We start from the raw sequence: 16732 nt of genomic DNA, 5'->3' as shown, positions 1-16732 counted from the left end.
TATTAATTGATTAAATACACAACCCAACAGATCCTCCTATAGCATATATATCGATAAAAAAAACTTAAATTTATTAATAACGTTTAATTTAGCTTAATATATACACATATAACCAATATTTGAAAGTAGTTTATTTTATATTATTAATATTTAGCTTAATTTTTGACTTAATTCATATTTTGGCTCAATCATAAAATATTACATTAGGTCAACATATTAATAGTTTATAAAAAATATAAAATTAATTATATTTTTATTTAAAAATCATAGAATAAAACTAAATTTAATCAGTGATAAAAATTCTTTATTAATACCAATTTTATCAATGCATCGCGTTAAGATCTTTTAACAGAGGTGCGCACGAATTATCTCCTAATATAAATAGGGGATCTTTTTACACTTGGATTGTCTTAAATATAATATCCATAGTAAAAACCAATATATCGATATGTTTTATCGTACTGCCGATTATTGTATTTGATCTATTGTATTGTAGATTTTCATATTCATCGTGAAACATTGGGAAAATGTTATACGTATTTTCTATTTTTGTGTAGGTATCCTTCGGCCAATGATTATTATTGAGCATTAGATTAGAGGTCAACTACTGTATTCTTTATGCATTCGTTACGGTATGAACAATGTTTATTCACCATTAAATTATAAAATGAAGATTATTAGCAAAAGATGTAAAACAATTCTTATTTGGGACAAAGTTAAACTTGGTTTTCAAACAAAATTTTCAAATAAAATTAAATAATGGAAGTTTTTATTAACTGGTGAGGTTGATTAAAAACAATAAAATTGATTTTTACACAAATTATTATTTCTCAATATTCACAAAAATAAAATAAACATTTAATTATCAGTTGCAAAATATATTAATTTGAATAATAAATAATTAATAATAGCTATTATCTCTTATTATTTATCATTGATAAATCTTATTTTCTACACAATTAAACATCAAAATTAAAAACAACTTTATTTCGTTGCATATATTTTACTCAAAAAAGTACATTATACTATTTATAAACTAATTACTGAGTATTACAATAATTTTAAAAAAATAATCAGATATTTAATTAATTGTGTACAATATGAATCATAGCTAAAAAAGAAAAAAATGTAAAACTTGTGATTATGGCTGAAATAAAAATAAGCAGTGGTTCCCATTTATATACTTCTTATATTCCAATACATTGTATAACATAGGTAGATTACCTATTTGGTACACACCATTTGCTGTTGTCTACGTTTGTTTTTATTTTGACCTTGAATAACTTGCCAGTATTGTAATGTAAGTATGATGTGACGAAAATACTGATGATATTATGACAAATTCTGTAAAACGCATGTTATTCTATTGAGAAATTAATATTATTTATTTTATGATATATTTTTTATAGTAGATTGTATATACCTATTTTTTATTTATTATTTATATATCCACATATAATATACATAAATAATTACCTATACTTAACTTCTAAATAAAGAATGTGCGTCTTTAAACTTTAAGGATAAGTTCCCTATACATATATCATTTGTATTATCGTGTTATAAAACTAACATAAATACCTATTCGATTTGTATGAAAAAATAATGTAAAGCATAGTATGTAATTTAAAAAACTAGTAATAATGATTGACGATACTATATGGTATATGTTGAAGATTAATGTCCTTTGATAGAACTCTAGTGACTAATTAAAATTTTGAAACGTCACGGCATCATTTCCTGTTTAAGTGACGAGGTGGATTTACATGGAAACTATTGAAAAATCATAATGTTTGCCTACTGCCAATCTAATATAACGTGCATAAGTATTTTTTTAAATACATATATTGTAAAATAACAAATTCATTTTCCTCTAATAATTCTATTGGAACTCGTGTTCATTATAATTTATACATTTTTGAGTTTACCAAACAAAACTAATTTTAAGTGTTGAATTTCAAATTAAAACAAATACATAACAACTACTTAATGTATCATTAAAAATACATTTTATTAGAACCCATAGTAATCAATAAAATGGATTAATTTTGGAATATTAATATAAGTTATTTTATTGATGTGCTTAAGTAATGAACATCTTTTAGTATTTGTAATTAAGGCTCTAAAAATTAAGTCCTAATAAATTAACGGTCCTCATTTTACCAGTCGTTACTTAATATTTTTTTTCCTATAACATGAAAGTAAAAAATACAATTTGCCAATGTTGTTAAATAATAATGTAAAGTAATTGAAATAACAAGAATATAATTTTAAATGTTGATTTAGATTTAGTAATAAGCGAATTAATAATTTTAGTTATAGGATTCTATTTTCATAAAAAAATATTGTTATTACCATCATCATATTATTAACTATATATATCTTATAAAATTATTTAAAAATAAAATAAATAAATATCTATACATCATACATTGTAATATATTTACATCACTTATCTAGTAAATGGAAAAATAAAGAAGATGGCACAAATAAACTGTTGGAATCTGAAATTTAGATTCTGAAGACGTACATCTTCGTCGATGTATATAAATATGTTACACAACCATAATACCTTTGGGCTATGTTAAATACATAACGCGGAAAAACCAATAGCTTAAAAATCGAATCATTTAAATATTATTATCAATATCTAGTGACAGTCATTTGTTCTTAAATTTTAACTATCCATTACATAATATTAAATATAAAGAAATACCAATTTTACCTAAGTATTCAACAGCTATTCTCTAATAATCCAATAAAAATTTATCAGTTATTTAAGCAATCGCAATTTTATTCGAACTTTAATTAGTTAAAGTAATTAATTTAATTACAAACACATTTATATATAATATAATGGTTTCGTAAGATTGATATGGATCTATATAGATATGATTTTGTAGCATTCATGTGTACAAATTTAGCCTTCGTAGCTAGGAGATTGATATCTGACATTCATATTTATTTGTATCTAACATTCTTAGATACGCATTTACTACTTCATAGACCTGGACTCCATATTTGTGATTTAAATTCTTGGCAAAAAAATAATTTTAAAAATAAAATATTATATATTACTATCTTAATCATAACATAATAGATTATATTAACACTTTGTTATAGAATATTGTATTTATTTTAACAAAATATAACACTTTAAAATTGTAAAATTCATTTTTTTTCAATATTTTAAAAAAAAAAAACATGATTATTTTATGTAGATATATAATTAATCTCAATTTTTAAATTCCAAATGGATCAATAAATGAATTTATTTTACAAAAATATATGTTTTTTGCACTTGTTATCGCGTTTTGGGGCAGTAAAAATGTTTCAGCTTTTAACATTAAACGATGATTTCTATTATTTTTCATAAGTTAGGTTAAGTAAGTCATTTTTTTTTTTAATTCATTAAGAATTTATTAATTTCAAATCTGAATACTCAATAATGATTGTGATGTAAAATTATAGTAAATAATAATAACCTATAAATATCAATAGCTTATAAAACTTATAAAATTCTTCAAACAAAATATTTCTATTTTCATTTTCAACACATGATATGGTTTTCAAAATATTTTGACTCTTTTTTTTATATATTGGTTATACATAATTGTAAAAATATTTTTTTACTTATAAATTTAAAATTAAGAATATTAAAAAAAAAAAACAACTATATTTAAACAAAATAATAATTATTTTTCTTATAAAATGTCATCTAATATATTAAAATACAAAAATATTTCAAATTTAGTATGCTTATAAATATTTATAAACAACTCAACTAACTATTATTTATTTATTTTTTTTTTTTTTATTTTTACTACTTATGCAGTTTGTTTAAAATTTTATTTTTAATCGATTGTAAAAATAATAACATGGATTCACACTACATAATTATTTAAATTGACATTATAGGTAATGCATTTTCAAACGATTACCTATTGTAAAAAATTTCATTTGTCAAAAAAAATGATGTCAATGTATTGTCGATATTTCTTAATTAATTAAGAGACAACTATGAGGAAAACTATTCTTCATTCATTTTCAAACTTTCTTACCTTATCAGCATAAATCGAAAAAAAAGCATAAGCATTTGAAAGTCTTAAAATATCTAAAAAATTCAAATATATAAATAGTGAGAATTTAATTATGTAAACTTTAAATAAACTGTATACAAATCGTAATGGCTAATCCATATCGCGTTTTAAAAATAACTTTATAAGACCTATTTGAATATTCAATCTCTTATTTAGTTGGTCGATTACGCTTTTTTGCTATATTTCCAGTTCGTTTATAAATTTTAAATACTTACATTTCATTGAAAATATTTCACCGTGACAATACGACTTGCTATAAATCAATTAAACTCAGTAATAGTACTTTATATATATTATAAAATGCACATGTAATTCCATATATTTTTATTTTTACAATGATGTTTTTAATAATATATAATTTTTATTTACGTACATATTTAAATATTTATAACATTATTAATACAATTTACGATATTACGTGTTATAATATTATGATGAGATCATATTATTATTTATTACCAATTAAATTGTTAGATTAAATTAAAATAATATAATATAGTAACTATCAATTATATTGTGTTCATAAAAACGTATATAGTTCTTCACGTTTGCATTAAGTAACTATATGTGCACTAGACTGTATTAATGGGGCAGGGCGATGTATGGTATGAATGATAGCTTATGTGCCTACAACCGATTTCGAAATGACAGTTTAAGGTCAAACAGCCAATGCTACTGTGACCTGTGAGACCACTGTTCATCGAAGCCAGTAAGACAGAATTGCTGTAGTACTCACATTCAATTGTTGTTGAAAAGAGATAGTTATTTATTAAAAGGTTCACAGTAAACATTAAAAACCTATCATCAAATGAATCGGCTATTAATTTACATCAAAATATTATTAAGCAATTAAATTTGCCTAGGCTTTATGCCTAGGTGGCAGATTCGAATGAAAAGACTGGAATCACATAGTTTTTTAAATTAAATATAAACAAAAATAAATATTAAAAAAAAATTAATTTTATGCTGTATGTTTCAGCCTTTAAATTTATTTTGTCATTGAGAATACTGTAATGGGCAGTGAGTGTGGCAAATTTTATGATAAATAAAAAATATGAAAAATAAATGGTTTATAGAAAACAATGTGTTAACTTCTAATTGTCTATAATGTTTTTATAATTAATTTTTATTAGTAATATACTAATATTGTATGTTAGATTAATATGTTTGTAGAAATCATTACATATATTATATAAAAATGTATATTAAACTTGTTAATTAATACTGATGTACCTTATACACATTATACTAATAACATCATTTTATTATAATATTATAAGGATTTGGTAAATAGAACTATAATATAAATATCTTAAAATAAATCTAAATATTTTTAATTATCCTCATAAATGGAAAATAATAACATACGTAATGGAAAAAAGTTTCAATTCTCTACAGTTTATAACTTAATTAATTTTAACAAGATATCTAATAAAAATAAAAATAATTTTTTTTTTTTATTTTTCACACTTTTTTCTAATTTTAAATTTTATCAAAATCCTTCAAACGCTCATGAAAAGATATTGTGTAAGATCAATTTATGAGTAATCATATATTAAATTTTAAATATTTTAGTATAGAAAAAACATTTTTATTAATGTACTCGTTAAACAAAAAACAACTAAAAAAAGTAGAAAATTTCACATATAAATACAATATTTTTAAATTTATTACATGTCTATATAATACTAATGTAAATATTTTATGATAATTTCAAGTAAATTTAGTACCAATTAAATTTTGAGTTACATAAAATTCCGAAATCGATTATTTGTCAAAAACTTAGATTGCTCATAAATAAGAAATCCCATTTTTTCTATTTTTTCCGATTATTTTGAAAAATACTTAGAATTATATCCCCAAATTACCAAGCATTTTACTTCATAAAATGGATAAATACTTAAAAAAATAAATTTTTAAAATAATCGTACATTAACTAGTTATTACAAAAGCTGTACATTGTATTGCTACATAATTTATATATTCTGTGGTATAATACTAATAAGTAACCACCAAACCCACGCATATCTAGTCACTTATGTTTTAAAGTGTAAACTAACTATTAATTTACTCAAAACTATTTAAGTAAAAGTTGGGACTTACTAAATATTATGTACATAAATTAAAGTTATAAAAATACATAAATGTACTAGAACTAAAGTAAATATATTATATAGATGAGCGTATAGCCAAATTAAACCAAAATGTAGCTGGGTTATATAATTAGTCATACATTTTTTTTTCTCAATAATATTTATATTGCATCTTTCCATTACCGTAGTATATTACTTGTGATATGACTGATATTAAACTTAGTATTAATAATACTAAAAATACTGTATTATGATGTAACGTGCTATGGACGAAACTTCAAAATGTATCTGTTACGACTTACGATCTATACAATTTATGGACATCGTTTTATGGTAAATACCGATATCCGATTAATAAAATAAAAAAAAGTTAATACTTAACTTCTTTAACTTAGTTTTAAAGTAACTGTGCTTGGGTTGACTTCTAGAACACTATTACGCTATCTATAAATAGTGATGCATGTGTACAACTACCACATCATTGATCGGTAGAACAGCCATGTTATCGGCACGCATAAAGTAAACAATATATTTCCACGTTTATGTGTCAACAAACGCTTTGAATTGAATTTAATAAAAAACAAAATTGTTTTTTTAATATCAACCTTAAAGTTTTTTGGGTTTTTTTTTTTTTTTATTAACGACTTGTTGGAGACGTGAGATGTGCAATGCGTCCCTATATTTCAGAGCTATCAAAGTATAATAAAAAAACAATGATACAGCCAAAATATATTATTTTTTTTTAATAGATAGATATAAAATAAAAATAGTTTCATTATTTATTCAACAAAACTATACCGTTCAGTATATTGTGAGTACTAAAACTATCTATGTACAACTCTATCATCTTAAGATTGCATCAACATTTTATGGTTTTAAAATGTATACGAAATTTTTCAAACTAAATAATTTTATTTTTATTTATAAATACTAGATTAACAAAATTATTGATTAGTGACTTACAAAATTGGTGTTTTAATAAATGGATAATATTTAAGAAAAGCGTGTAAAAGGTACATTCAAATACCACAGCGTATTTAATATAACCAACTTTTTGAAAAGGATTTACAGAGATTAATTTTAATTGAATAGTGACAGAATGGTTGTACATTTGTACAAAAACCAAAATATTCTTATTTTAAAACATTTTATACAGTTTATTTCACTATAAATTGTAAATAATTTTAATTTTTTTTTAATGATTTTTTTACATAAAAATAATATTTTACGTCAAAAAAATAATTAAGTATTAAGAGATTATCAGTGCACTGTTTGTTTTCTCTCTCTGATCCACACATAAAATAGATAAAATGCATTTATGCAGAATCTTTTTTTTGATGTTTTTGAGTAATCATAGAGTAAAAACACATATAACAAAAGTTATAAGGGGTAATATTTTTGAGGGTTTAACATATCTGTTACATAATTTATTATTATTTGACTTAGTATTCAACTTTCAAAAACAAAATAAAAAAAATATCAGTTTAAATTATATTCAAAATTTTTTTGAAACAATATTTAGACAAATCGATATATAATACACTCATACCCTCAAAATTATTATTCTCTATAATTTTTTTTTATGAGCGATTTTACTCTAATATTACTCAAAATCATTAAAAAAAAATGATTCTGTTTAAATGCGTTTTTTCTATATTACACGTGGGCCAGAGAGAGAAAACAAATAATGCGCTAACATCCCCTTAATAGATAAATCATTGCGTAATGTTTTAGTTCAAAATATTCGAACTCAACTACTTTAAAATTTAAAAAACAAAAATAGTAAATTAGAAATAAAAATAATTATGTTTGGCAATGAATACAATTATAAACGTGATGAATTTCAAGTGTAGTTTATCAGTAAATACGGAAGTATCATAACTACAATAAATTAGAGCGGTGTTATTATGTTTCATGATGTATACTATTGAAGACTTAAAAATACTTAAGTTCTCAATTTGTAATCATGGTATTGACGTTACTTAATTAACTAGCGAAAATCGAAACGATATACAAGAAATTACAAATCACCAAAAACGTACTATATCCTGGGGCCAATTTCAGTCACTAAACTTAGGATATATATAGTTATAAAGGCTTACGTGAATAAATATAATACACATACGTTTCGCAGTCCTGTGAGTGCTCAACCGAGTACAACACAATGCACCATCCGTATCAAAATATATACATATATTAATTTGAAAGTTTATTTCCCAAGACCCACAAAGCGTACATCAACTTTTGTCTAGCTAGCGTACATTTCAGAACAAAATAAAAAGTATAAATATATATTATAATATGTACTATATATAAATAGGTACTCGAGATAAGTTGCAGTTTCCCTAATCAAATCCTCATTGCCGTCGTCCATTTGTCTACCATCAACTCTTATTCTTGTTTCAATGTACCATGAGTATTTATAGAATATTATAATGATGATAATAATAGTAGTTAATATAGTAGATAATATTTAGAACTTCTGCTTTTGCAGTAGTTTCAGCAAATGAGTCGTAACTATCCTCGTACCGCAAAACGTACACTTATGAATGGCTGAACAGTAGATGGTGTTAAGACAGTTAGGTGTACATATAAATAAAGAATTCGTTCATCCTGGAATAAATTGGATGTCCGGTCTGACCGCAAATCAACTGCAAAGGTTATAACGATATGATGTTATTTACTCGTAGGATAATATATTATTATGCCATTACAAAACAACAATAATACATACATCTATGTAATACGGGCGATTGTAAACTCCGTCAGTTTTTATTGTTTAGCTGTTTAGTGCTCACATTGCCTCATGCCTTCAAACATTAAATACGTTGACATCTATTACGATGATATATACTAATGGAGTAATACAAGACTTAGAATATTTACAAATTGTATCACATAATTTTAATTTACATACATGACATAACTATATATTTTTACATTATTAGGCATAACGATTATTTATGATTTTTTTTTTACTATGATTTAAATATTTAATGTGAACGATATGATATGATATTAAATTATAATTTTTTTAAATAATATATTACATTAATTTTATACTACTACTTGATTTTCTTCACTGGCAGAATTTACATGAACTCAATTTTACCTAATTTTTATCAGTGCCGGAGTTTACATGAATCAAATTTTACCTGTTTTTTTTTCTGGCGGAGTTTACAGTAAAAAAGGTACTTGTTGCGGAGTTTACATGCGCCCGTGCAATACATGTACCTACGTTTGTCAAAACATCGCGTATTATGATAATAATATAATTGTTCTTTTTATTATCTACTGTGAACGGATCTGGCAAAAATTCCCGGAAATATATCCATAAGCGTCCAGATATGACATTTAGTCTGGTATAACAAATAAAATATATTTTTTTTATAGTTTTTCAGGTAGATATATCAAATAAATAACAGTTAAAAGTTTTGAATCGAATTAAAATTAGTCAGTTTGGGGCTGAAAGGACCAACTAAGAAACTGAATTATCCAAGAAATATAATAATAACGTGAAGTATAAAAATAGTTTGATTAAAAAAAAAAAAAAAACAGTATTTTCAATTTAATTCAATAGGTATATTAAACTAGTTAAAAAAATGAGGTTCGTTTCAATTACCTTAAATATTTTCATCGTTGTAGTGGTGATTTAGGTAACCCAAAACGAGGTTCATATACCACTCAATACTTATCAATATATTAATGTATTTAGGATACACTTTAAGTGTCACCAAATATAATTTATAATTCCATAATTTAATTTACCTGTAGTGGTTGTAGATGATGCAAATAACCATCGCCTGTAGGCTGTAGTATATAATATACACTCAGCTGCAGTACCGACAAAAGAATAATTAGTAACTATACAATTTGTTGTTATTTTTATTAATATATACCCACTATTTAAATTTTACAGTCAACGGTAAAACAAAATAAACGTACTAAGTTTTATCTCAACTTAAATGTCATTAATCATAAAACATATTTTATAGGTATAATCAGCAGAAACCATAACCGGATGAGAGATTAGAAGAAATAATTAATCTTGCTAATGTAAGATATGTTCGACATTGAAAATTTTGCTAATTTTAAAACTAGTGACTAGAAAACCAAGACCTAATAAGCGATCACAACAACTAGTGGTATTCAGTTGAAAATAATTTATTTTACTAAGTTAATAATATTGTGATGACCCAGAAGATATCTTTTTCGTAAAATAGTACTCTTTTTTTATGCATTGCCCTATTTGCCTCAACAATAATGTGTATTACATGAAATTATACTCATTTTATGAAAATATTACGGGCTAATAAATATTAATGATTTTTTTATAATTCATTAATATTTTATGGTCTGATCTAATTAATATTAATACAGACAGTATTTTGTCACTTTAGTATGAACTACATAGTGATATAATATAACGGTTGCATCAATAAAAATAATATAATTAAGTAATAGCAAAAATATTTCTAATAACTGTAAATAAATAATATTATATGGTTGATGGTCGTGGAGCGTGATTATTTTAATTTGTATCATTGTGACAATCATATTACAAAATATAACAAGTCACATATCAACAGTAAACTAACAATAAAATATGTAGTTTTAAAGTTTTGTACAATATTTTTAAATAATACATTTTTAAATGTTATCAAAGTTAAATAATCAGGAAACATATTCATCAATGTTTATATTAACATATTATTTTTTCAATAATCATATATTAGAATATTTTTTATATTCCCAATGTAATAAGTTTCAAAATATTTTCATCATAAAGAAACACTCTTAAGTTGACATGGTAATGAAATAATTATAAATAATGATTTTTATAGTTGAAAATAGAAATAAAAATAATAAAATAATTAGATAAAAAAATAATAATTTATATAGATAATAGGCAAAATAGGTAGATAGAATACACATTGGCCAATTCTCTCGAGGGAGAGTTTTTTACAATAAAAGAACAAAATTTTAAAATGTATTTTTGTTTTTAGAATTTTATATCCGGTTATCATAACTATAATAGTTTTATAACAATATATATAATGTCATTTATGGACAGGCCCTGAATATATAGTGTTATAACCGGTTTATGATGAAAGTCAACTCCAACTCACTACGGTATACAGAAGTATAATATAATTTTAAAATTTAGAGGGCAAAAAAACACGCAATCCTTCCACAGTAAACATGGTTTTTTTTAATTATCTATGTTTATTAGGGCTAATAATAAGTGTATCCGTGTTATTCCGTTGTACGGTGATGGTTTATTTATTAAATTGCTATGGATCGAAAACTTCGGATTTCAAAAAAGTAAAATGTATATTTTTTTAGTGAATTATAAATTTTTTTGACCTTAGATTTTTACTATAAGTATTTATAATTGTATTAATTAAATAATTTAATATTTTATTAAATTTACTTAAAATCAATATTTGAATAAAAACAATTTTTTTCCAAATACAAAACTACGGAACAAAATAAAGATAACCATAAAATTCTTATTTTAAAACAACAATAGTAAAAATTAAGTAATAATATTGACATTTTTGCATATTATACTTTATAAAAGAAGATTATCTTTATTTGTTTTCTTTTAAATATAATTTTCAATAATAAATTAACTATTCTCAAGGTTGGATAGATAAAATTGAGTTCATTAAAACAAGTCTATTTAACTCTAATATAATTACCATATAATTACCACTAAACAGACAAGTCACAACTTATCAAGGATTAATTATTTAATGATGATGCATTTATTATACACTCTGCAAACCTCATTTCCACTTAAATATTTTCTCTCAAAACTATTATATATTTTTTAAAGGGGGGAAAGAGGTATTACTTTTCTGTGCAGTAGGTGTCGAGTATACTTCGTCAAAGTAGGTCACTCTAATGAATGTGTTAAATTCAGTGGGATAAAACGTTTATGTAATATAATAATAAGAACAAAAATCAAGGGATTAATTAAATACAGAAAGCTTTAAAAGAAATTTAGATAGCAATCTAACGCTAAAAAACTATCTTGTGATTTTTTATTTTCACAATAATATTCAATAGTTACCCAATTTCCAACAAATGTTTATGATTCCTGCTCAACTTATTTTACAGAAAAGTCAAATTTCCTTTAATAGAGCTTAATAACTTTCCAAACATAACTGGGAATTGAAATAATCAATATCTAATACATGGAAGTTTAATGATACGTAATATTTAACTCGTTTAAATAAAAATTATTTTACACAAAAAACAATTCAATTTCATCAAATGAAAACTTGCGTCCATTAATATTTTTTAAATTTTACAAATATTATAGGAAGTTAATTAATTAATAATGAATTTATAATCAACATAATTCATATAAATTCTTATTAGTACTCTATAAATAATAATAAAATAAAATAACATAATAATATAAAGATGATTTTGTAGTATTCTTGCATACAAGTATAAAATTGATTTCATAATCTATTTAACATTTATTTTTAATTGACTTAGGTACTGTACAAAAGTATAGATTGTAAATATTTAATAAATTTAAAAATAAATAAATATTATGACTGATAAATTGTACTATTTAACTTTTAATATTGACAAATATTGAATAATAAATATCTTATTTAATTTAACAAAAGAATAGTGAATTACTGCAAATCGATAACCAAGCTATTGCAAAAATAAAAAATGATTACATTATTATACATATCGTACAATTATATATTATATATGATTTTTAATTTTTCAATTCGTGTAACTCAGAACATAATAGCTATGTAAAATTAAAAATGTGTCAAAACATATAACGTTTAAAAAACGAATGAAGGAATATCACGAAATGTGTAATGATGCATGATAAATGATTACTACTCGTAAATACAGTATATAGTAACCCATAGATTGTTAATAGCCAATAATTTTAGTTTGACGTAATAAAGATTCTGTGTTTAATGAAATCAAAAAAACGTCTTTTATGATTGACAAATCCAATTAATTTCCCAAAGGAAGAAAAAAATCATTAAAGCTAAAAATCTTTAAGAAAAGACCGCAATAGAAGGATTCACGGCCACTTATTGCAATTAAAGTCTAAATACTATTATGTCTCTACTATTGTAAAAAATATATACATAAAAGTGACATGTATTTATGGGAAATATTATGGCAACATCTTGCTGTCATAATAATGAAATTATGACGTTTCTAACTAACACCTAGCAAAATCTAGAACTATACATATATATTAAATTCAATAAATAAGAACATTAAAAAATAATGAGTTATTATGCATTGTAATTTATACAAAGTAATTATTATATGTTAGTTGTGGTAAAAATAAAGATTATAGCTAATTATTAATAGTCCAAATATTTAATATAGACAAGATAAAAAGCAATGCAAGTGATAAATAGTATCTACGTATTGTACTTAAATAAATTTTTATATAAAAATTAGCGTAAATAAAATTTTGATTCTTTTTATTTAAAAACATTATTTTCATCTATTTAATTGTCTGTTTTAGAAACTCAAACATTTTTGAGAACATTATATTCGAAAATTAAAAATCAAACCAAATAAATAGACACCATCAATTAAAATTTGTAGTTGAGTTATCTTAAACGTGAATACGTGACAATTTACATTGAAGCGTAAAGTATTAAGAATAATAATTTTATTACTTTTATTTTTAAAATACATTATGAATAAAATGTAATCGAAGGAAATAATTTAAAATATTTTTGTATTTTTTAGTGTCGAAGATCTATAAAACATCAGTTCTTATCATTTGCTAGTGTTATGGACAAGAGGATAGCATAAATATTTACTTACAACTTATAATTGTGACTTCAGTGAGTCATAATTAGAATATTATTATGAATCATTTTGTTTTTATTTAAAAGAAAAACTAGATTTTACTAAAATTAGTTAGAAGACTATTTTTTTTTTTTTAAGAGAGAGATATACAAAAATAAAATTATCACTATACAATTTAATACCAGAATTTATGTTTAACATCATATTCTTAAACAGAATAATTTCGATACAAAACAATCATATTTTGGCAAGTAAATAAGTTAGAATTATTGAATATTATAAGTAAAAGGATATCATTTTTCGGGGTAGGTATTCTATGTTTCTATATGTATCGAATCTTTGAAAATCAATAAGTTATAAATAATTAACGACCAGTTCAAAATTTTAAATTTTTGCACTGAAATTCTTAGTAAAATATTTTGCTTAAAATTAAGAAATTAAAAACATATGAGAGAAAATTAACAAATAGATGACATTTAAAACAATTAAAAAACAATTAATGAGCTAATTAAAGTAAACTTGAATATACTATCAATAAAAAGTCTAAGTTCAATAACTATAGCAATCAGAACAAAATGGTCAAACAAATGGAAAAGACAAAAACGAGACATTCGTCAAAAACAAATTTCGATTCATAAAAGAAATTATAATATTGATAACATATTGTAAAAAAATGTTCAGTAGCAAATAAATAATAATTTTTGTAACACCACCTATATGTAAATAAAATACAAACCAGACGACCAAGATGTCAAAGCTTAATTTTTAATAAAAATGTATGCGCTATAATTCCAAAAAGTATAACAATTAAAAAATTAATTGTAACTAAGCATAGTGGAAAATGTAATTTTTTTTTTTGAAAATATTATTTTTTCAATGATTTCAAGAAATTTATTTTTTATTTTTCAAGATAACGAGTATTTTCTATTAATATAATCACTGTATAATGCAATAACGTGTTTTGTTTTTTTTTTTAATCATTTCAAAGATTACAGATGACTGATCATATCTAACGATTTGATCAGTCATCTGAAATCAATAAGTCATTATTTTAGTGAATAACACCCACAGGACGTATTAAAGTGAAAAATATAAAATTATATTATAAATATATATACAATAAATATTTTAATTCCAACTCTAATCAAATTGAAGAAAAACTCATATTTTTAATGATCAAAAACAAAAAAAAAAAAGAAGCATCTTAGCTATGGCTTTTAGAACACTACATAATACGCAACTTACCCACAGCCCACCTGATCACGCATAAATCTTATGTAATTATACTCGTATTATACATTATAAATATATAAATAAGCTATCGATACTTTAATTAAAAATGTTGTGCATCAAATCAGTGATTTAATACAAATACATAGTCGCTGTAATTCATAATATAGCTGATTTATAGTTGTTTATCTGATAATCAAAATATTTCAATCGTAACATTTCATTTTATCATTTGTGTTATTATTAAGACAATATTATACAACATAAAATAATTTCTTCAGCAATTATATTCACATTTAATATTTGCGTTGAAAGTTTACGTTTTAGTTGTAATAACTAAAATCATAAAATCATTTGAAATACTTGGACAAAAAAAAATGTTTGATTTACAAATTAATATTAAATAATTATTTTATACATACATTTTTTTAAACAAATAGTATTTTAACAATTAAATTGTATGTGTTAATCACTTTTTCTTACAGAAAAATTTTAATAATTATAGTATTATTACAATATTTATTTATAATATTGTTATGAATTTATTAAACCAATAAAATTATTTTTATTTATTATTTATCCAAAGGAATAAGGTCTAAAACCAAAGTATAAATACAGAAAAAAAGAGAAAAGTTCTGTACTATACAGCACATTAGAATAAACTTTGTCATTGAGTAAGTTACTAAAATATACGTGTTTAATTTGATTTCAATAATAAATCATATCATATTGAAAATGATTCTGAGTGAAAATCTGTCATAATCATATGATATAACTTAGTACCAATATTTTAATATATTATGTGTTATAAAAATCTTGCAGACATTTATTTTACTATTATTAATGTACTAAATTAAATTATTTTGTTGAAAATTTAAATTTCAAATTTTTATAAAAGAAACCATGCTATTTACCTTTCATATTTTTAATTAATAATAACAATTTATTATAAAACTTGTATTAAAAAAAAATCAAAAATCAAATGTTTATAAATAATAAAAAAAGAGTGAAAATATTTTGAAAATTACTTTACATACGTAAATAAAATAATAATATTAATATTTTATAAAAATTTGAAGTATCAATATTGTATAATTATTGTCAAACCAATAATTTCTTCTTTTCATTCAGAATCTATAAATTTAAGTTGAGCAGTATATATTTCTAATATTAGTTAAAAACTAATACAAAAATAATTGATCATGCCTAACAATAACAAAACATAATATAATAATAAAAATGTATAAAGACGGAATAGTTATGATTATACCTAACATAACCTTGTGATAATAATATTGACTTACCAATATAAATACATTAATATCACTAAACCATTATTTTAAGGACACCTAAGAATAATAAAAAATTACTTTTTTCAATTAACATAATTATAAGTATATAAATTAATATTTATTACATGTAATTGCATCCATACTTTAAGACTTAAGTTATAAACGATTAAGAACCCAATTGGTTTTCAGGGGT

The sequence above is a fragment of the Melanaphis sacchari genome, unplaced genomic scaffold, assembly GCF_002803265.2.
Source record: "Melanaphis sacchari strain LSU unplaced genomic scaffold, SCAv2.0 Contig48_pilon_pilon, whole genome shotgun sequence".
In the NCBI taxonomy this organism is placed as follows: domain Eukaryota; kingdom Metazoa; phylum Arthropoda; class Insecta; order Hemiptera; family Aphididae; genus Melanaphis; species Melanaphis sacchari.
Note: the sequence above shows the minus strand (reverse complement) of the source record.